This window comes from Callithrix jacchus, chromosome 21, assembly GCF_049354715.1.
Source record: "Callithrix jacchus isolate 240 chromosome 21, calJac240_pri, whole genome shotgun sequence".
NCBI classification, from domain to species: domain Eukaryota; kingdom Metazoa; phylum Chordata; class Mammalia; order Primates; family Cebidae; genus Callithrix; species Callithrix jacchus.
This window is the reverse complement of record NC_133522.1, coordinates 4,966,408-4,982,157: the sequence shown is the minus strand read 5'-3', so window position 1 is coordinate 4,982,157 and position 15,750 is coordinate 4,966,408. Positions and strand designations below refer to the sequence as shown.

Here is a 15,750-nt window from a genome sequence, read left to right as displayed (position 1 = left end):
AACATCCCATTCTCTGGGCACATGAAAGGCCAAATTTACTGGTGGGACAAGTGTATTACTTCTGGTCACTGGATTGGGACTGAAAGTGATGTGATTTACTTCTGGAGCGGAGCACATGATAGCAAGAAACAGACACCTTCCAAAACCCTGTTTATCTTTCTGCAATGGCAACCGGCCAGGTTTGAGATGGCTGTTGCTCCTTCAGACTGGGTCCCAGAGACAGAGGGATGTGGAGCAGAATCCCAGGTGACTCGCGATGGACATTTATATGAGTAAAGAGTAAACCTTTGTGTGCTTCAAGGCACTGACATGTTGAGATCCTGCGGTACTGCCGCTGACCGCTGGCAGAATGCGGTGAGTTAAACTCAGCAGCTGAGGCTATGCCCATGGTCAGGAGCAGCGTTGTTCAGTGCTGCCTGGACCTATGTGGATAAATCCAATTCTGGGGTTTAGCCTTCAAAAATTCCCTTTATTTAAAAGCTATATTCTCTGATATAATCTTTACATGTGATTGAGGAGTTTTTTTTTTCCCGTTGGTCTCTCATTTACCTTGCTCTTTTGCCTAGGCAGGCAGAACATGTGTAGGGAAGAGAAATGTCTGGACCAGCTCCCTTATAACTCCATCAGGTTACTGAAGGGGGGCAAATGGCCTTGGAAGAAACTGGCGAGGCAGATGGGGATGAGATCATGCATGACCCTACGGACAGTGTTAAAGACTCCAACTAATACCAATCCACTGAGAAGTCATGGAAGGCTTTCAGGGAGATAAGTGATAAGATGTACATTTTTCAAGAAGCAGACTGATTAGTGAATGGAGAATGCAATAGACAGGTATGAAAATGTATATGGGAGACCAGTTAGGAGGACATGGCAGAAAGACCTGACAGAGGATGATAGCAGAATAAACAAAAAGAAATTTTGGGCTAAGTGTGGTGGCTCATGCCTGTAATCCCACTCTGGGAGGCTGGGGTGGGAGGATAAAGCCCAGGAGCTTGAGACCAGCCTGAGCAACATGGTGAAACCTCGTGTCTACAAAAAATCAAAGAAACAGCCAGGCATGAGGGTGTGTGCCTGTAGTCCCAGCTACATGGGAGGCTGAGGCAGGATTGCTTTAGCCTAGGAAGTCGAGGCTGGAGTGAGCCATGAATGTGCCACTGCACTCATGGGCAGCAGAGTAAGACTCTCAAAACCAACCAACAAACCAACCAATGAATGAAAAACAACACACACACACACACACACACACACGCATACACACACACACACACAGAAAGAAGGAAATTCTGGGATGGTCAAAATGATGAAACACATGTGCCCTTCCCTCATGATCTACCTTGATCTTGGGATACATTTTAGAATAGTTAGTGGAATTGACACATGGCGTAACTTTTAGGAAATACTTCGGAAGCATTCGTCCATCTCTCTCTGTGTCATACATGCTTTTGATAAGGATTATACAGAAGAGATTTTGGATTACACTTTTTGGTAACAACTTTAAGTGCACAAATTCTGTGTGTGCTTCAACAATCACTTAATATCTCTCTTGACATTTAAACATGAGTGAAGACCACATCACCCTTATTCTTCCAAGAGTGTCTACAGCCCAGTCTGTGTCAGCTGTTTAGAGCACTGCTGTGTTACAGAGTACCCTAACCACAGCCTTTCCTGGATTAGGAGGAACACGGATTCTTCTGCACACAAGAAGCCTATGACCATGGAAAAAGAAAAAAATCCCCCAAACAGTTCTTAGAACAGGAGATCCCTAATCACAGATAAAGTCAATTTTCCTAAAGGGATTCCCGACTGCTTGCTCAGGCTGGAAACAAGTGTATAAAATGCCAATTAAAAGGTACCTTTGGGCCGGGCGCGGTGGCTCACGCCTGTAATCCCAGCACTTTGGGAGGCCGAGGCAGATGGATCACGAGGTCAAGAGATCGAGACCATCCTGGTCAATATGGTGAAACCCCGTCTCTACTAAAAATACAAAAAGTTAGCTGGGCATGGTGGCGCGTGCCTGTAATCCCAGCTACTCAGGAGGCTGAGGCAGGAGAATTGCCTGAACCCAGGAGGTGGAGATTGTGGTGAGCGGAGATCGTGCCATTGCACTCCAGCCTGGGTAACAAGAGTGAAACTCCATCTCAAAAAAAAAAAAATAAAATAAAAATAAAATAAAGGTACCTTTGGAGGTGATGCTGCATGGCCCTCTGACCTCAATCTGCAACACACAAGTTAGCAAGAGAAGGCGAATCTCCTTTTCCACACAGCACACACATCCAGCGCAAAGGTCACATGATCACGCACATCATGGATGTGCGCCCGATGAGATTCTGTGCACCAGGCTAAGGCTTTTCTAGGAAGACAATTTGGTCTTATTCCAACACTCACACGGGCAATCGATGCACAAAAGTGGCACATCACAGAACGCAGGTGTGGTGATTTCATCCTGAAAAGATCTCAAAGCATACTTTATAGATCTTCCATTGGGGCAATTAAAACAATTCTCAATAAGATAGTTCTTAAACATCTACTTTAAGCTATTTAAATTCCTGGAGACGTGTAATATTAACTAGATACAGAATGTATACCAGATGACTAATTTTTTACATAGGAGACCTGGAATCAACCAAAATGCCCATCGATAATAGACTGGATTGGAAAAATGTGGCACATATACACCATGGAATATTATGCAGCAATCAGAAATGATGAGTTTGTGTCGTTTGTAGGGACGTGGATGAATCTGGAGAACATCATCCTCAGCAAACTGACACAAGAACAGAAAATGAAACACCGCATATTCTCACTCATAGGCGGGTGATGAAAAATGAGAACACATGGACACAGAAAGGGGAGTACTAAACAGTGGGGTCTATTGGGGGGAAAAGGGGAGGGCCAGTGGGAGGGGGAGGTGGGGAGGGATAGCCTGGGGAGAAATACCAAATGTGGGTGAAGGGAAGGAAAGAAAAGCACACTGCCATGTGTGTTCCTACGCAACTGTCTTACATGCTCTGCTCATGTACCCCAAAACCTAAAATCCAATAAAAAGTTAAAAAAAAAAAAGAAATAATCCTATTAGATATCGGAGAGTCTATACCTACAAAAGGTGAATTTTGTTTTGGGGTACCTATTTAAAAAGCTAATAACGTGGTGGAAACCACTGCATGTTGAAGCTGCTCTTATTATAAAAAATAGAGAAGAGAAAAAACAGGGTTATCTATATAATGAGTTTTTTCTTTAAGGCAAGCATATGGCTCATTCAAAACTGTTACTGAGTTGTTAAGCTTCACCTTAAAAAAGAAGGGACCTTGAATTCATCTCTACTCTGCCCCCTGAAATGATCTGAACGTCCAGTAGATGGCGCCCTGATCTTGATGCAGCAGCGTGTAAACCATAGATCTGATACCGAGTTCATTTAATGACTTATTAACAATGACTTATTAAATGAGCTATTATTTCTTACCATTGGGTGGGTTGTCTAGGTGGCTTCTCTTCTGATTTCATCTGGACTCATTCACTCGTGTAGCAACACTCAGCTGGAGGGTCTCCTGGGCTAGAAGGTCTGAAATGGCCTAACTTACACATCTGGCAGTTGGTGCTAGCTGCCCTTGTAAGTTACCTAATGTCGCTTCAGCCTCCCAGACGGCTTGGGCAAGCAGGCTTCCCTCCACGTGGGCTAGAGAACTTCTCCCATGGCTGTCTCCAGGCAGTGCTCCAAGAAGGCGAAGCCAGAGTTGTATATAAGGCCTATTGCGACCTTAGTTTTGTAAGTTACCTATGTCACTTCTGCCACGTTCTATTGGTCAAAACAAGTCCAAGACCGGTCCAGAGTCAACAGATGGGGAAACAGACTTCAACTTTGGATGGGAAAATTGATCCCTCACATTGCAGAAAGGCACATACACTGGGATGGGGGACCGTGTGGTCATATATGTCTGTCTTTTTTTATTCATGGAGTTTTGCTCTTGTTGCCCAAGCTGGAGTGCAATGATGTGATCTCGGCTCACCGCAACCTTCTGCCTCCGGGGTTCAAGCGGGAGGTCTCCCAAGTAGTTAGGATCACAGCCATGCACCACCATGCCCGGCTAATTTTGTAATTTCAGTAGAGACGAGATTTCTCCATGTTGGTCAGGTGACTCTTGAACTCCCGACGGCAGGTGATCCTCCCTCCTCAGCCTCTCAATCTGCTGGGATTACAGGCTTGAGCCACCGCGCCCTGCCCATATCTTTCAATTGATAAAAAACAAGTAGAGAAGTGAACAAAGTGGAGAAAAGCCCCGCCTAGATTCTGCAGCCTCCCTTCCTCCCTCCCTCCCAAGATCCTTGCAAGCTTTAAAGAAGGAAAGTAGTATCTGCTTAAGACAAAATGTCTATTAGGCTAATGAGGGCATCGTTTTGGTGGAGAGTAAAGAGTTACCTTGATTTGCATTATCTGTTGCATACACGGAGCAGATCCCTTCATTATTCGTCTTTTCCATTATTCTAGAAGCTCAGTTTTCTTTAGCGGTTGATGAACTTTGAAAGAGTCTGTTAATTCCTCCTCAGTACTTCCCCAGAGGGCGAGGCAGAAGTAATGGCATGCACCGGAATGGAGCAGCTGAGGTGTACCAGCAAGGCACTGCGAGGTAGTGCCCACATTCGATGGTATATATGTGACTAGATCATTAACCTTTCCTCTAACACGTGCAAAAATACATTTTAGGAGTTACAGCTATTTTTCGGTAAATTGTTTTATTTACTAAATCTCTATGGAGTATCAAGTCTTTTTCAGATGCCATCTCTTCAACATCATAATAATCGTGAAAAGTAAGGGTCGGTTCCTATTTTACAGATGAGAAAATGGACTCCTGTGGAAGATGAATAAATTTACCAAATGTTAAGTACAGCCAAAGGTTAAGGACAAGACAGAATCTGAACTTCCAAGTCATATTTAGTATCTATTCTATTCTCTCTGGTCAGTGGAACTCCGCCTTTGTTGGAGATTGCCATGCGTTCAACCAAAACTACATCTCACAGATTTCTTTGCACAGCTAGTGGAAACTATCTGGCTGCTGACATGTAGCTTAAGATTGTTGCTTAGGGATTCCGGGAAGGGGCCTTCAAAAGGGGACTGACTTGGCCCATAAGCACGTCTGTGCCATTGGCTGTTACCTGTTTCCTGAAACAAAGTGTGATGGCTGGACCTGTAGCAACTGTAAGATAAGCACAAGTTCGTAGCCAGACTGTCAGGATGGTACAGCAGGGCCCTGGAAGGGGCACGGGTCCCGGAAGGTTGTGCAGCTGCTTTATCGGCTCTTATGTGAGAGGAAAATAACACTCCTGTCTTGCTTAAGTCAGAGCTACCTCTCTTGCATAGATAGCCCTCTAAGAACCGTTAAAAACAACTAAACACACCCCCTCATATTGCTATATTGCAGTGCTTTATGTAAAATGAAACATATAAAATTAGTCATAAAACGAGTAAAATACCATCACGGGTCCAAAAATATCTATGTATAACCTCTACCTCAGCAGAAAATGAGAAGAACCGCATCTGATGAGATGTCTGTTCTCCTTGATCATCAGCCCCAGCAAACATAAACCTTCAAAGTTTTTCTCCTTCCCATTTTCTGCCTCTGAGAACAAGAGTCCCTTGCCTCGCCTGAACCTGTGGCACAAGATGCCTGTATTGCTCCCATCTTCAAATCCCACACCCTAAGTCAGTGAGTCTTCAAATTTCAGCTTCATAAGAGCCATATGGGATGCTTGTGAATTTTCTAAAAATCATATTTTTAGACCTATCATGGGAATTCTGAATTCGTAGTTCTATGGCAGGGCCCAGGAATTGCATTTTTAACAAATATTCTGGGCAATTTTTAGGCATGTGATTCACAGGTTGGCCTTTGAGAAACCCTGAAACCTTTCTCCTTAACCAGTGCCTTTTGCTGCTTTATCTAACCCTGACTTGCAATGTGTGGGAAGGAGAGAAAAGTGTATTTTGGTGTCTTTTAATAGACATTGAATAAAGTGTATACAAGATAGAAAAAATAAACATCCCTGGCTTAAACAAGAGAGGGGTTACAGTTTCCTCTCTCCTAAACCCTGCATGGTACAAATACCAAAGAGGATTCCTGAAATTTACCAAGCTAGGTTAGGATAATACGGCTTCTTTTTCTCCTTACTCTAGAAGTTTTCTTGTATTAAATTTGTAGTAATTGGTGTAACTGGCACAAATTGTACCAGATGGATAGGTAAGTCTCCTACTTTCGCGGAGTTCCAGGTTGCCTTTCCTATGCTTAATTATTAGAGATTAATTTTACTTTGCAGAAAACTCACAGAGGATTGCCAATACCTTTCCTCAGAGGACATAATTTAAAACTTTAAAAGACCAAAATTTTAATAAAAGTTTGAAAATGTTGCCAATATTTTTACAGAAGCCACTTAATGATTTTAATTCAATACTGCATACGAAAGGTAGCAAGTAAGAGGAGGGGAAACAGGCCACACCTGGAAAGAAAGTATGACTATCTGTCTGCAAAGTAGCGACCCAGGCTGTGTCCTACCTCATAAGAGGCGGTGTTCCTGAAATGTGTATCGAAGGGCAACGTGAAAATCTAAAACAATCCATTTACTCATTTAAAGAGAAAGCTAGATATTTCACAAAATCTGAAATTTTACCTGGCTACTCAATTATGTATTACTAATGTTTCATACACGGTCTTACGTCCTTTAATTTTATCATTTTTCTTCAGTCTTTTTTTCCCCAGCCGGGTTTATGTTACATCAGTGTCTTTATGATGCCACCACCTTTACTGCTGTTGCCCTGCTCTTCCTACTCCTATTTTACCTCCAACTTCCCCAGCCATTTGAATAGCTTCTCAACATCGCCTCCGTTTCGCAGTGTGCATCCATTTCATCTTTTTAAAGAAACCTCTCCCTGCTTCTTCCATATAGACAGGTCCATCTCTAGGCCTGATGCACAAGCGTTTTGAGATCTCCGTTCTCCATTATCCTGAGGATTCTCTTTGTTTGTCTTTCAGGCTGGATCCTGTTTTCTTTTTTACCCCCCACCCCCACCCCCAGACTGAGTTTCGCTCTTGTTACCCAGGCTGGAGTGCAATGGTGCGATCTCGGCTCACCGCAACCTCCGCCTCCTGGGTTCAGGCAATTCTCCTGCCTCGGCCTCCTGAGTAGCTGGGATTACAGGCACGCGCCACCATGCCCAGCTAATTTTTTGTATTTTTAGTAGAGACGGGGTTTCACCATGTTGACCAGGATGGTCTCGATCTCTCGACGTCGTGATCCACCCGCCTCGGCCTCCCAAAGTGCTGGGATTACAGGCGTGAGCCACCGCGCCTGGCCCTGGATCCTATTTTCTCCTTTCGCTCCCTTTTTTCAGTTCACTCCTCATTTTGGTGAAACATAATTTATAGTAGAACCCTAAAAAGGTTGCAGGGGAAGCCAACTTCTCACAGCTTTGCATGTTTGAAGCTCTTAATTGTACCATCAGTTTTAATTGTGAGTTTGCTGTGTGTAGAATTCTAAGCTGGGAACAATGTCTCTTTGTAAGCTGATCACAATGCTCCCCTCTCATCTGACTTCCATTCTAGTGTGGAGAAACCCAGCCTCATTCTAATTCTTGATCATTGTATGAAATATGATCTTTTGCCCTTAAAGCTTTTAAGGTTTTGCTGTGTCCTGTGATCTTAAACATCATGTAATGTATCTTGGTGTAAATCTATTTTATCTACTATGTCAGATCTTGGGTAAAATCTTTTAATCTGGCAACTCATATTTTTCAGTTCTCTGAATTTGCTTTGAATTATTTATTTGACTTTTCTTTCTGTCTTTTTTTTCTCCTGTATTTTTCTTTGTGGAACTCTTTATTATCTGGATGTTGAATTCTATGGATGCACTTGTAATGTTACTCTATTTCTGTCTTATTTTCTATCCCTTTGTCTCTTTGCTATACTTTCTGTCAGGTTTTAGCAATTTTATCTTCCAGCTCTTACATTGATTATTTAATAACAGCTATTACATTTAAAAATTTTCCAAGAGCTATTTTTTTCTTCTGGATGGTCTTTTTCTTTTCTTTTTTAAATAAAGTGTGGCACATGCTTTTTTACAACAGTGTGGCACAAATAACAGGGATTTTTGTTATTGTTGTTAAAATAGAGTTGCTGATGGAAAGTGACTACTCAGTTTGGGGCACATTTCCAAGCTCCTCTTGCCTTGAAAGTGGAAGCTAAACGGGAATACTGTATGTATATGATTCTAGAGCAAAGTATTAGAACCTACATATGCCTCCTTAACCATTCTTTCATTGTCAGATGAACAGATTGAACTGTAAGGACGGAAGAGATGGGAAACTCATACAATGGAGGAAGCCTGGGGCACTGAGCAGCCATGTGAGCAGAGTGGCCACCACGTTTCGGTCCTAACTGAACTCCACGCAGGTAAGAAACAAAGACCTGTGATGTCAAGCCGCTGGAGTGCCCACGTGTTTCTAACAACTGATACTACCTTAATTAGTACAAATATCACGACTTGATTCACGGATGTAATACCTCTTTTCCTCTGAGAATATTAATTCTATCTTTAAATTTACTTTTCTTCTTCAATGTAGATTTATTTTCCTTCAGCTTTCTGTTCTAGATATATACTCTGGCCACTGTCTGTCATTTAGAGGTTGGCCTCAAGTGTCTTTACTAGTCACTCATATTTGAGAAGAGTACAACAACAACAACAAATCCTTGGAAGGTTTGTACATATGCGGGATGTGTGTGAACAGTGGACTTCAGAGAAATCTGCATGGTGTGTTTCCTTGGAAAACATCCTTGAGGAAAGCACTTTTAAAGCTTTTCTCTTGGATTTGCAGATTTGCCCAGGAGAGGTGCTTTTTGCGTCCTGGTTGGACGGGGTAGACCTTAGAGCCTGCATTCTGGGAGTCAGGTGGGGGAAGAATGCCGGGGGCTCTCAACTTCCCTCCTGGTCGTGTTATGGCGCCTCTGCCTGCCACTGTGCCTGACGCCCCTCTGGGGGATATAAACTCGTTCTACTCTCTTGAGAGTAAGCAGTCAGTCTCCTGCCAGAACGAGAAAGCAGTAGTTGTCTGGCTTCACAAAGTTGGTAAGAAGCCAGAAGGTCTAATTTTTTCTTTTAAAATGACTTCCAAAGAATCTTGCTGTTTAAGTTATCATTTCTCCACCCCAGTTCTTCTAGAGGTACCTGGTCTCCTAAATCATGAGTCTCCGGGGGCTTCTGTCACATGTATCAGGGAACTGCTCAGCTTTTCCTACTGCTGGCTGCGAATCCAGCTTTCTCACATTTGCCAAGTAATTTACCACTCATCCAGCTGCTTCCTAGCTTCCAAAGCTGTGTCTCTTTTGTCTCTTTTCCAGCACTCTTTGTCCATGTGACTTTATGCCTTTATTTAAAAAATTACAGTTTATTGGGCTTTCAGAAGACAGCAATGACCCTTGAAGTACTTTCAATTTACCATTTTTATCTGGAAACTTTAACAATTTTAAAATTAATATCAACTCAATTTTATACTTTCCCAAAAGATAGCAGGCTATCCAACATCTACTAATTTATTTTCTATCTTCTAATTATTTAATGGCTCCAGGGGATAACACAGTATAAGATACAAATCTTTCTTATAATGACCTCACTGGGAGAGAAGAAGAGAAGGGACTGATTCACTAGTGGGACTTATGTTTCTGCTGCTATGGTCTCTGTAGCTGCTGCCCAGTGTCGCTTTTATGAATCTGTTTGGCAGAGTTCACTGGGCATTTATGACTCTGCTGGTTCCATTGCACAGGTGGAGGTTAATCTCATTCCTTCATGGAAGGATGGTCCCTGTTTTCCCTTAAAGTTGCATCTTTTTAATTCATACTCACATGCTTAGCTGTTCCTTCCAGAGGGTGTACCGGTTGGCTAGAAGGAGCGAGGAGAGACCCAGGCATCTGAGATCAACTTTCCCTTTGACTATTACTCTGCATTTCAACAGAAGAAAAGGCTGCCTGACTGGCGACTTCTGTTTCACCTTCCTGTAGGTGGCGGGCTTGCTCTTGGGGAAACTCTCTGGAAGACACTGTTTTTACCTAAAACAAGAACCTTTTCACATGTGAGCCCGAAAACTGTAAACCGAAACTGTGGTTCCTGAAGCTGTAAACCTAAGATTCTTCCACGTGTAATATCTAAAGTGTAAGCCTGTATGAAGGCAGAACCTCCCTTTGTTAGATGAGCTGAATTTGGACAAATTATTCGTCAGCTCCCAGCTATAATAAGAAACCTTTCCTTCCCCATTCGGTGTTCGGGAGCTCTGTTTCTCTTGGCCGCTCCCGCTACAGGAGCACCCAACTTCAGCCACACATTGTGTCAGAACCAGCTCTCACCGTATAACCTCAGGTAGTTGTCGTCAAGCTTGGGTCACCAGTCAGATGCCCTGCTCTTTGGCCATTAAGTGCTTCTAAGAGGATCCTAGAATCTTTTCTGCCAAAAGTCTTTTTAGTGATTGGAAGCCTTGATGCTGCCTGAAAACTTCTAGTCTCTGACACAGAGGGGACGATTTGTTTCATACACGAGATATGAGATTTGGTGGGTGAAAGAAACACACAAATCCATTATTGCTCCTCCAGGCAGTTGTGGTGAGAAATGTGGGCTTCAACTGATGTCAGATTTTGGAGGGGCTTCCAGATACGGCCCTGGGAATGATGCACGTCAGTGCTAGAGGCAGCTCTGATTGCTGTCAGCATTTTCTTGTGTGGTAACTGCAAAGCTCTGCATCACTGAGAGGTAATGGCCGTCACTGATAGAAGGAGTCTGCATTTCCCGACGTCTATTGCTCCAGCATGTCTGATAGTTTGATAAGCAATAATTAATACTCATATTAATTATTATCAGAATTAATGCTCCTGGTATTAATTCCCCTTCCGCTTGAAATACTAGAGTGATCAAATGCTGATTGCTAATGCACCTATCTTCTACTAATAAATAAGCTCATCTGCTAGAGGGATATTTGAGGGGCATCTTCACCAAGTCATAAAAATATACTGTTACACATTGCTCTCAAAGCTTTGAGTGCCTGTTTGCTTACACTGAGCCCATGGTAACTTTCAAATGGAAGCCCCTTTTGAGGGTGTAGCTGTGGGATGGAAATTGAGCTCCACTGAATCAAGCATCCTCCTATACATAGAAGTGTGGGGGAAATCCAAAAGTCAAATGTAAATCATTTGAGGACTATTTTTATTCTCCAAAGGGATCATGAAATATGGTTTTAAAAATAAAATTATGTAAATAATGAAAAATGAAAGCATTTGGTATTTTACCTGGAAATCAGAGGTGTGGTGGTAGGCACTGTTTAAATAGTATAGCAACCAGAATTGAGATTCAGTGGATCCCAGCCTATTTAATTTAAAATTGTTATTGTCCACACTTTCATCCTATGAAAAGGCTAGAAAACATTTTTTGGCCTCCTTCCCTCCAAAGAACCATGGTGATTAAATTTCTCTATTTGCTATGAAAAAATAATTCTCTTTTACATTCACTATGCTAACAAATTTCTTAGTGACTCGGCCATTATTTTCAATTCTTATTTCTGTCTCACTGGAAGTTTAGACTAAACGTCTGTGAAAGAAGGAAATGCGTAATTCTGAGAGCATAACCTTGTTACATCAAATCTCTTTGACATATGCATGAATTTGTAAATTCACTATGCACTGAAAGATATCCATCAAGGTCAGATAATTTAGGCTTTCAGAACAGTGTGTTAAAGAGTTTAAAGTTTTATTTAGTTCTTCTTACTGAATGGAACTTGTCGGCAGATCGTGAAACAACCCTCTGCTTGGGCCGCATAGATTCTGCCCTCAAATCATTAGAAGGTTATTTTATAAAGGCTTGTGCAAAGACCAGTTGTTTGGAACTTGTAACATATTTTCCCGTAGAAGTATAATTTATTTTGTTTATGTAATATGTATCTTCCACCTACTCTAGAAAAAGATTGGAAGAAGCTTATGTAATTAAGCGTAGAGAAGGATAAGAAAACTTTAAAATTGAAGGAGCAGAGGATCCAAGGTTTGTTTTGTGTGTGTGTGTGTGTGTTTTTTTTAAAGGGAGCTAGGTCAGTATAAGTAAAATAAAAGATAAATCAGTATCCCATAGATCTATGTTCTAATCTTTCTGCTAGAGAAAAGCTACTTGTGTGAACTTGATCAAGTGTCTGAATCTCAGTTTTCACATCTATTAAATGGTTATAAACTGTAACTAGTCCGGCCAGTGAATATATTCCATGACAAGTCTTGAATAGAATAGAAGATTTCTCCCAGAGACCCTTGCTATGTCCTCTGGGATCTCTGGCTGGGTAGAAATGAGGGCAAAATGAGTAATTCCGCCTGCACAGCAGCAATCTCTCCACTTCTATTTTTGCTGCACCAGCAGGAGGAGTTGCTGAGTCTCTGCCTGTGCTGGTGCTGAGCTTCTTTGTTATACTGACCTCCAGGCCATCTATAGGCCTCTGCCATGCGCTGTCAACCTCCCTTACCCCTCTGACTCTACTGATCTCTTCGACTAGCCACTACCCAGGAAATCTTCACTTGACATTTTAACTCTAAAGCTGTTACATCCCTAGTGATATTGAATACTTCTTAATATTGCACCATTCATTCTCTTTTCCAGAGGACAGAACGTTTAGGAGGCTAACCTGAAGGGACGATCAACCCCAGCAGGATCTTCACCTGGGACTGCTGGTTCCGCCGCAATCCCCACCCTGCTGCTCCAGCCGCACCACTCTTCACTTACAGTAGGTTTTTCTCTGGATTCCAGGAGTTCTCTCTACTCTAAGACAACTTTGGGGAAGTTCCAGGCCTCAGTCAAGATACAAGTACTTCGATTGCAACACGAGGTCAAATTCACACCCATCAATCCCTGGATCCCAGCCAAGAACAGGAATGCAGCTGAGGAACGATTTCGGAGTCCTCCAGTGAGACTTTGCACAGAGCCGACCACGAGGGCACAGTGTTGCCATCCTTCCCCTTCCAGCCCAACACCTTCATGGGAAATGCAGCCCCACACCTTTGGTTGCCTTCAGGTTTAGATAAGCCGTGAAGCCTAAACGAGATAATATAATAGCCGCAAGTGCTGTTTCTTAAATGCCTTCTAGGCGACAAGTGTTTTGAATACTATTTCATTTCATTTTAATGTGTCTCAGATACCGTTTGTGGGTTTTTCAACTCACCGAGATTTGGATGATATTACTTCAAACACTAGCAATTCCACGACTCTTCCCTGCACGTGCTGTTCATTTCTCCCGGTTAAATGTTCATGGTTTCCTCTGCCCACGGCTCCCGAAATTATACATCTGGCCTCTCTGTTTGCACAAATCAATTAGTTTTAAAAAAATAAGTTTCCATGGGAAATCCATTCCATCCATACTAAGTCCTTCAGAAAATTCACAAGAAGGGATCAAGTTATCTTTTTATCTCCCTCTGAGTTCTTTACTCTTCTTTAACCTCTCCCACAGAACTGGCCACATTCCTTCCTTTCTCACTCATAACAAGCCGATGAATGTGTTAGTTGTCGTAGCTTCTTTCTCACCCAAGTTACTGATTCTCAACAATGGGGAAGAGAGAAATTTGAAAGTGCAATCCTGATGAACTCTTTGTCAATGAAATGTTTATAATTTAGGAACTTGGAGCATATGCAAAAAGGCTCTGACGCTAATCAGAATTTCATGGGGTTGTTCTCCAGCAGCTACATGTGGAGTGGGTTAATTATGAACTCGTGCCTAAAAACGTTGAGCACACCAAGAAGATATCAGAAATATCTCAAATGAATATTAATGTTTTGAAATGTCTATGTAATTGAAATCAATTTAAATGTAGAAATAATTTGAAGAATGCTAATGCAATGGCGGAGTCCCACAGATAAATATGTCAAAACACATTAGGAGTTCTTGAGGCTATGGCAGAAACCTGCACTGCGATCAGACTGTGAGATACTCAGATTGGACTCTGCTTTTTTTCTGCTTTAAGTCTACTTTTTTGGGGCTTTCTTATTTGCATCATTAGTCACAAGATTTTTGTATGGGGGCAAAGAGAAATTTACTTCTCCCCTCTGAAGGTTTGAGTCTGTTGAAAAGAACTGACAATAGACAAATTAATAGGAGAAAAGGCATACACATTTATTAACACCCGTAAACCACGGGAGTCATAAAAAATATGAGACTCAAAGAAGGGCAAGATAATTGAGGCTCAGATACCCTCTTCAGAGGGGAGACAGAACTTGGGGAGGCAGCCAATTTTCGAGGAGTAGTAAATGATTTTCAGGGGAAATAAATAGACTCCAAGAGCAGACAGTAGTTTGTAAATGATTCTCTCAGGAAGCCAAATGGGACCAGCCAGTTACAGAAAGGTGAGGTGTTGAGCTACGTCATGAACAAAGGCTGCTGTATACAGATAAATTCTTTTAGGCAAAATCTTTTAGAGCTATCCTCAGAAGAAGAGATAAAAGCTCTACCTGGGTGTGGTAAGGATTTCCGATCTCTTCTTCTCTGATTTATTCTCCCTGGTTATTTAGTGACATTTCTAGGGATGGGATTAAGATAATTACATTTCTTTTAAAAATAAATTTACCTATTCAGATAAAGAAGTTCCAGAGAATACCCCTTTCTGTGCTTGAAGGGGAGAAAGAAGAGAAGGTTAGCAAGTCCTTGGTTCTGAGGCAGCTTCTGAGGTCTTTCCATTTCCTTTAATTCAAAGTGTTGTACATAGCAAAGCACGATACTTCAGCATATCGTTTTCTGAGACCCAACATTTGCTTTGGACTTGTTGATTTTTCTGGGATACAATTTTTTTTTTTTTAGCTTTGTTTAAAGTTGATGACAATTCTAAATGTCCATGTATTGGTTTGTCAGTCATAAGTAAACTTCAATTTTAAAGAGATTAATAATTTAAAAATAAATTGGTCTAATGAATACTGCATGATTTCACTTATATGAGATCTCTAAACTAATGAAGTTCATAGAAGCAGAGAGCAGAATGGTGGCTGAAAGGGGTTGGGGAGAAGAGAAAAGAGAACAGAAAAGAAAAGGGAAGTTGTGGTTGAATGAGTATAAAGTTTCATTTATGCAAGACAAATAAGGTCCACAGATAAATGGACTGTATTGTGGACTTAAAAAACTTTTTAAGAGGGCAGATATGTTAAATGATCTTGCCACAAGATAAAAACAAAAGCAAAGGCGCTTGAGGAAACTTTGGGAGGTGATACATATGCTTATCACCTTCATTGTGGTGATACCTTCATGGATCTATACCCAGAATTGTATACATTGAGTATATGCCATTTTTTACCCATCAGCTATACTTGAATAAAGCTGTTAGAGGTGTGTGTGGTTAAAAAATAAGTTGCTATGTTTTCCTGCAGATCTGCAAAAGTCATGTGGGAAGGGCAGAGAAAGCACGACTATTCCCATTTTAGAGCTCAGAAGAAAGGCTCAGAGGTGTAAGGCCGGTTGCCTTGCCGAGCAAGAGTCACTCTCTGCGCCTGATAACTGTGTCATCACCCGAGCTCAGTATCTGGCTTCCCCACACCCACCTCTGCATACCATGCCCAAGCCCACACTCAGCATTAAATTATGCATCCAACCTCCAGCCCGCTGTTAAAAAACCCTGCAGAAAAAATTTTTTTTATTTTTTGAGGCGGAGTTTCGCTCTTGTTACCCAGGCTGGAGTGCAATGGCGCGATCTCGGCTCACCACAACCTCCACCTCCTGGG

General features: G+C 41.9%; 1 long non-coding RNA gene across 1 annotated transcript; it reads left to right on the top strand.

The window, feature by feature from the left end:
• The first annotated feature begins 8,290 nt into the window (after positions 1–8,290).
• LOC144580710 (uncharacterized) lies at positions 8,291–15,376 on the top strand. The gene is made up of 2 exons (XR_013530709.1): positions 8,291–8,432; positions 12,655–15,376. It is a non-coding gene; the product is annotated as an uncharacterized LOC144580710 (long non-coding RNA).
• The last annotated feature ends 374 nt before the right edge of the window (positions 15,377–15,750 follow it).